We start from the raw sequence: 6,375 nt of genomic DNA, 5'->3' as shown, positions 1-6,375 counted from the left end.
TAGGTGTGAATCTCCAACCATAATTGCTGAAAAATGTGTTAGAAAAGGTAAAAATGCCGGTCCATACATAATCAAAATCGGGAGAGGTGGTGTTCAGCTGCAAGAAGGTCTAAATGTCCATCAATAATTGCTAGAAAACATGAAAGAAAATTTTCGAAAATCAAACCACACATGATCATAAGTGGGAGAGGAGGTGTTCAGCTGCAAGAAGGTGTGAATGTCCACCCATAATACCTGAAAAATGGGTAAAAAAAAGGTGCGAATGCCCAACCATACATCATCAAAAGCAGGAGTGCATGTGTTCGGCTACAAGAAGGTGTGAACGTCCAACCAAAGTTTGTAAAAAGCAGTTAAGAAAAGGTTCGAATATCCAACCATACATAATCAAAAGCGGGAGCAGAGCTGTTCGACTGCAAGTAGGTGTGAATGTCAGATCATAATTTGCAAAAAGCTGATGAGAAAGGGTGAGAATGCCCGACTATACACCATCAAATGCGGTAGCGGAGTTGTTCGGCTGTGAGTAGGTGTGAATCTCCAACCATAATTGCTGAAAAATGTGTTAGAAAAGGTAAAAATGCCGGTCCATACATAATCAAAATCGGGAGAGGTGGTGTTCAGCTGCAAGAAGGTCTAAATGTCCATCAATAATTGCTAGAAAACATGAAAGAAAATTTTCGAAAATCAAACCACACATGATCATAAGTGGGAGAGGAGGTGTTCAGCTGCAAGAAGGTGTGAATGTCCACCCATAATACCTGAAAAATGGGTAAAAAAAAGGTGCGAATGCCCAACCATACATCATCAAAAGCAGGAGTGCATGTGTTCGGCTACAAGAAGGTGTGAACGTCCAACCAAAGTTTGTAAAAAGCAGTTAAGAAAAGGTTCGAATATCCAACCATACATAATCAAAAGCGGGAGCAGAGCTGTTCGACTGCAAGTAGGTGTGAATGTCAGATCATAATTTGCCAAAAGCTGATGAGAAAGGGTGAGAATGCCCGACTATACACCATCAAATGCGGTAGCGGAGTTGTTCGGCTGTGAGTAGGTGTGAATCTCCAACCATAATTGCTGAAAAATGTGTTAGAAAAGGTAAAAATGCCGGTCCATACATAATCAAAATCGGGAGAGGTGGTGTTCAGCTGCAAGAAGGTCTAAATGTCCATCAATAATTGCTAGAAAACATGAAAGAAAATTTTCGAAAATCAAACCACACATGATCATAAGTGGGAGAGGAGGTGTTCAGCTGCAAGAAGGTGTGAATGTCCACCCATAATACCTGAAAAATGGGTAAAAAAAAGGTGCGAATGCCCATCCATACATCATCAAAAGCAGGAGTGCATGTGTTCGGCTACAAGAAGGTGTGAACGTCCAACCAAAGTTTGTAAAAAGCAGTTAAGAAAAGGTTCGAATATCCAACCATACATAATCAAAAGCGGGAGCAGAGCTGTTCGACTGCAAGTAGGTGTGAATGTCAGATCATAATTTGCAAAAAGCTGATGAGAAAGGGTGAGAATGCCCGACTATACACCATCAAATGCGGGAGCGGAGTTGTTCGGCTGTGAGTAGGTGTGAATCTCCGACCATAATTGCTGAAAAATGTGTTAGAAAAGGTAAGAATGCCGGTCCATACATCATCAAAAGCGAGAGAGGTTGTGTTCGACTGCAAGTAGGTGTGAATGTCCAGCCATAATTACTCACAAACGGGTAAGAATAGGTAGTATTGCCAGACCATATATGATCAAAACAGGGAGCGGAGGTGGTTCAGCTGCAAGAAGGTTTGAATGTCCGACTAAAGTTCAAATATATTAACAAAAGCGGGAGGAGAGGTCTTCGGATGAGAGTGGTTGAAAATTTTCAACCATAATGTATAAAATGCGGTGAAAAAAAGGTGTGATAGAACACTAAAAGGTGGAGCGGAAGTGTTCGGCTGCAAGAAGGTGTGAATGTCCGACTATATTTGGTGAAAAGCAGGTGAAGCAAGGTCTGAATGCCCAACCTTACATCATCAAAAGCGAGATCAGAGGTGTTTGGCTGCAAGAAGGCCATAGTTTGCCAAAAGCGGGTAAGGTGCGAATGTCCGACTAAATATCAACAAAATTTGGGGCGGAAGTGTTCGGATGCAAGTGGGTGTGAATGTCCGACTATATTTGGTGAAAAGCAGGTGAAGCAAGGTCTGAATGCCCAACCTTACATCATCAAAAGCGAGATCAGAGGTGTTTGGCTGCAAGAAGGCCATAGTTTGCCAAAAGCGGGTAAGGTGCGAATGACCGACTAAATATCAACAAAAGTGGGGGCGGAGGTCTTCGGATGCAAGTGGGTGTGAATATCCCACCATACAAGTATGGTGGAGAGGAAGCTGTGAATGGCCGACCATAGTAAAAGGCGGGTGAGAGAAGGTGCGAATGTCCGACTAAAGTTCAAATATATTAACAAAAGCGGGAGGAGAGGTCTTCGGATGAGAGTGGTTGAAAATTTTCAACCATAATGTATAAAATGCGGTGAAAAAAAGGTGTGATAGAACACTAAAAGGTGGAGCAGAAGTGTTCGGCTGCAAGAAGGTGTGAATGTCCGACTATATTTGGTGAAAAGCAGGTGAAGCAAGGTCTGAATGCCCAACCTTACATCATCAAAAGCGAGATCAGAGGTGTTTGGCTGCAAGAAGGCCATAGTTTGCCAAAAGCGGGTAAGGTGCGAATGTCCGACTAAATATCAACAAAATTTGGGGCGGAAGTGTTCGGATGCAAGTGGGTGTGAATGTCCGACTATATTTGGTGAAAAGCAGGTGAAGCAAGGTCTGAATGCCCAACCTTACATCAACAAAAGCGAGATCAGAGGTGTTTGGCTGCAAGAAGGCCATAGTTTGCCAAAAGCGGGTAAGGTGCGAATGACCGACTAAATATCAACAAAAGTGGGGGCGGAGGTCTTCGGATGCAAGTGGGTGTGAATATCCCACCATACAAGTATGGTGGAGAGGAAGCTGTGAATGGCCGACCATAGTAAAAGGCGGGTGAGAGAAGGTGCGAATGTCCGACTAAAGTTCAAATATATTAACAAAAGCGGGAGGAGAGGTCTTCGGATGAGAGTGGTTGAAAATTTTCAACCATAATGTATAAAATGCGGTGAAAAAAAGGTGTGATAGAACACTAAAAGGTGGAGCGGAAGTGTTCGGCTGCAAGAAGGTGTGAATGTCCGACTATATTTGGTGAAAAGCAGGTGAAGCAAGGTCTGAATGCCCAACCTTACATCATCAAAAGCGAGATCAGAGGTGTTTGGCTGCAAGAAGGCCATAGTTTGCCAAAAGCGGGTAAGGTGCGAATGTCCGACTAAATATCAACAAAATTTGGGGCGGAAGTGTTCGGATGCAAGAGGGTGTGAATGTCCGACTATATTTGGTGAAAAGCAGGTGAAGCAAGGTCTGAATGCCCAACCTTACATCATCAAAAGCGAGATCAGAGGTGTTTGGCTGCAAGAAGGCCATAGTTTGCCAAAAGCGGGTAAGGTGCGAATGACCGACTAAATATCAACAAAAGTGGGGGCGGAGGTCTTCGGATGCAAGTGGGTGTGAATATCCCACCATACAAGTATGGTGGAGAGGAAGCTGTGAATGGCCGACCATAGTAAAAGGCGGGTGAGTGAAGGTGCGAATGTCAAACCATACATAATCAAAACAGGGAGCGGAGGTGTTCTGCTGTAAGAAGGTGTGAATGTCCAACCATAGTTGGTAAAAAGCGGGTAAGAAAAGGTTATAATACCCGACTGTACACAATCAATAGCGGGAGCGGAGTTTTTCGGCTACTAAAAGGTGTGAAAGTCCGACCATGGTTTGTAAAAAGCGAGTAAGAAAAGGTGCGAATGCCCGACAATGTATGATCAAAAGAGGGAGTGGAGGTTTTCGGCTGCAAGAAGGTCTGAATGTCCAACCATAATTTGTAAAAACCGGGGAAGAAAAGGCTCGAAAGCCCGACTATACACCATCAAAAGTGGGAGCGGAGTTGTTCAGCTGCAAGACGGTCTGAATGTCCATCAATAATTGCTAGAAAACATGAAAGAAAATTTTCGAATATCAAACTGCACATGATCATAAGCGGGAGAGGAGGTGTTCAGCTGCAAGAAGGTGTGAATGTCTACCCATAATTACTGAAAAATGGGTAAGAAAAGGTGCGAATGCCTAACCATACATCATCAAAAGAGGGAGCGGAGGTGTTCCGCTGTAAGACGGTGTGAATGTCCGACCATAGATGGTAAAAAGCGGGTAAGAAAAGGTTAAATTATCCGACTGTACACGATCAAAAGAGGGAGCGGAGTTATTCAGCTAAGAGAAGGTGTCAAAGTCCGACCTTGGTTTGTAAAAAGCGGGTAAGAAAAGGTTCGTATGCCCGAATATACACCATCAAAAGCGGAAGCGGAGGTGTTCGGCTGCAAGATATTGTGAACGTCCGACCAAAGTTTGTAAAAAGCAGTTAAGAAAAGGTTCGAATATCTAACCAAACATAATCAAAAGCGGGAGCAGAGCTGTTCGACTGGAAGTAGGTGTGAATGTCAGATCATAATTTGCAAAAAGCTGATGAGAAAGGGTGAGAATGCCCGACTATACACCATCAAATGCGGTAGCGGAGTTGTTCGGCTGTGAGTAGGTGTGAATCTCCAACCATAATTGCTGAAAAATGTGTTAGAAAAGGTAAAAATGCCGGTCCATACATAATCAAAATCGGGAGAGGTGGTGTTCAGCTGCAAGAAGGTCTAAATGTCCATCAATAATTGCTAGAAAACATGAAAGAAAATTTTCGAAAATCAAACCACACATGATCATAAGTGGGAGAGGAGGTGTTCAGCTGCAAGAAGGTGTGAATGTCCACCCATAATACCTGAAAAATGGGTAAAAAAAAGGTGCGAATGCCCAACCATACATCATCAAAAGCAGGAGTGCATGTGTTCGGCTACAAGAAGGTGTGAACGTCCAACCAAAGTTTGTAAAAAGCAGTTAAGAAAAGGTTCGAATATCCAACCATACATAATCAAAAGCGGGAGCAGAGCTGTTCGAATGCAAGTAGGTGTGAATGTCAGATCATAATTGGCAAAAAGCTGATGAGAAAGGGTGAGAATGCCCGACTATACACCATCAAATGCGGTAGCGGAGTTGTTCGGCTGTGAGTAGGTGTGAATCTCCAACCATAATTGCTGAAAAATGTGTTAGAAAAGGTAAAAATGCCGGTCCATACATAATCAAAATCGGGAGAGGTGGTGTTCAGCTGCAAGAAGGTCTAAATGTCCATCAATAATTGCTAGAAAACATGAAAGAAAATTTTCGAAAATCAAACCACACATGATCATAAGTGGGAGAGGAGGTGTTCAGCTGCAAGAAGGTGTGAATGTCCACCCATAATACCTGAAAAATGGGTAAAAAAAAAGGTGCGAATGCCCAACCATACATCATCAAAAGCAGGAGTGCATGTGTTCGGCTGCAAGAAGGTGTGAACGTCCAACCAAAGTTTGTAAAAAGCAGTTAAGAAAAGGTTCGAATATCCAACCATACATAATCAAAAGCGGGAGCAGAGCTGTTCGACTGCAAGTAGGTGTGAATGTCAGATCATAATTTGCAAAAAGCTGATGAGAAAGGGTGAGAATGCCCGACTATACACCATCAAATGCGGGAGCGGAGTTGTTCGGCTGTGAGTAGGTGTGAATCTCCGACCATAATTGCTGAAAAATGTGTTAGAAAAGGTAAGAATGCCGGTCCATACATCATCAAAAGCGAGAGAGGTTGTGTTCGGCTGCAAGTAGGTGTGAATGTCCAGCCATAATTACTCACAAACGGGTAAGAAAAGGTAGTATTGCCAGACCATATATGATCAAAACAGGGAGCAGAGGTGGTTCAGCTGCAAGAAGGTTTGAATGTCCGACTAAAGTTCAAATATATTAAAGAAAGTGGGAGGAGAGGTCTTCGGATGAGAGTGGTTGAAAATTTCCGACCATAATGTATAAAATGCGGTGAAAAAAAGGTGTGAATACCCCATAGAACACTAAAAGGTGGAGCGGAAGTGTTCGGCTGCAAGAAGGTGTGAATGTCCGACTATATTTGGTGAAAAGCAGGTGAAGCAAGGTCTGAATGCCCAACCTTACATCATCAAAAGCGAGATCAGAGGTGTTTGGCTGCAAGAAGGCCATAGTTTGACAAAAGCGGGTAAGGTGCGAATGTCCGACTAAATATCAACAAAATTTGGGGCAGAGGTCTTCGGATGCAAGTGGATGTGAATATCCGACTATATTTGGTGAAAAGCAGGTGAAGCAAGGTCTGAATGCCCAACCTTACATCATCAAAAGCGAGATCAGAGGTGTTTGGCTGCAAGAAGGCCATAGTTTGCCTAGTTTGCATAA

Source organism: Leuresthes tenuis, unplaced genomic scaffold, assembly GCF_036924035.1.
Source record: "Leuresthes tenuis unplaced genomic scaffold, fLeuTen1.0.hap1 SCAF_12, whole genome shotgun sequence".
Taxonomy (NCBI): domain Eukaryota; kingdom Metazoa; phylum Chordata; class Actinopteri; order Atheriniformes; family Atherinopsidae; genus Leuresthes; species Leuresthes tenuis.
Note: the sequence above shows the minus strand (reverse complement) of the source record.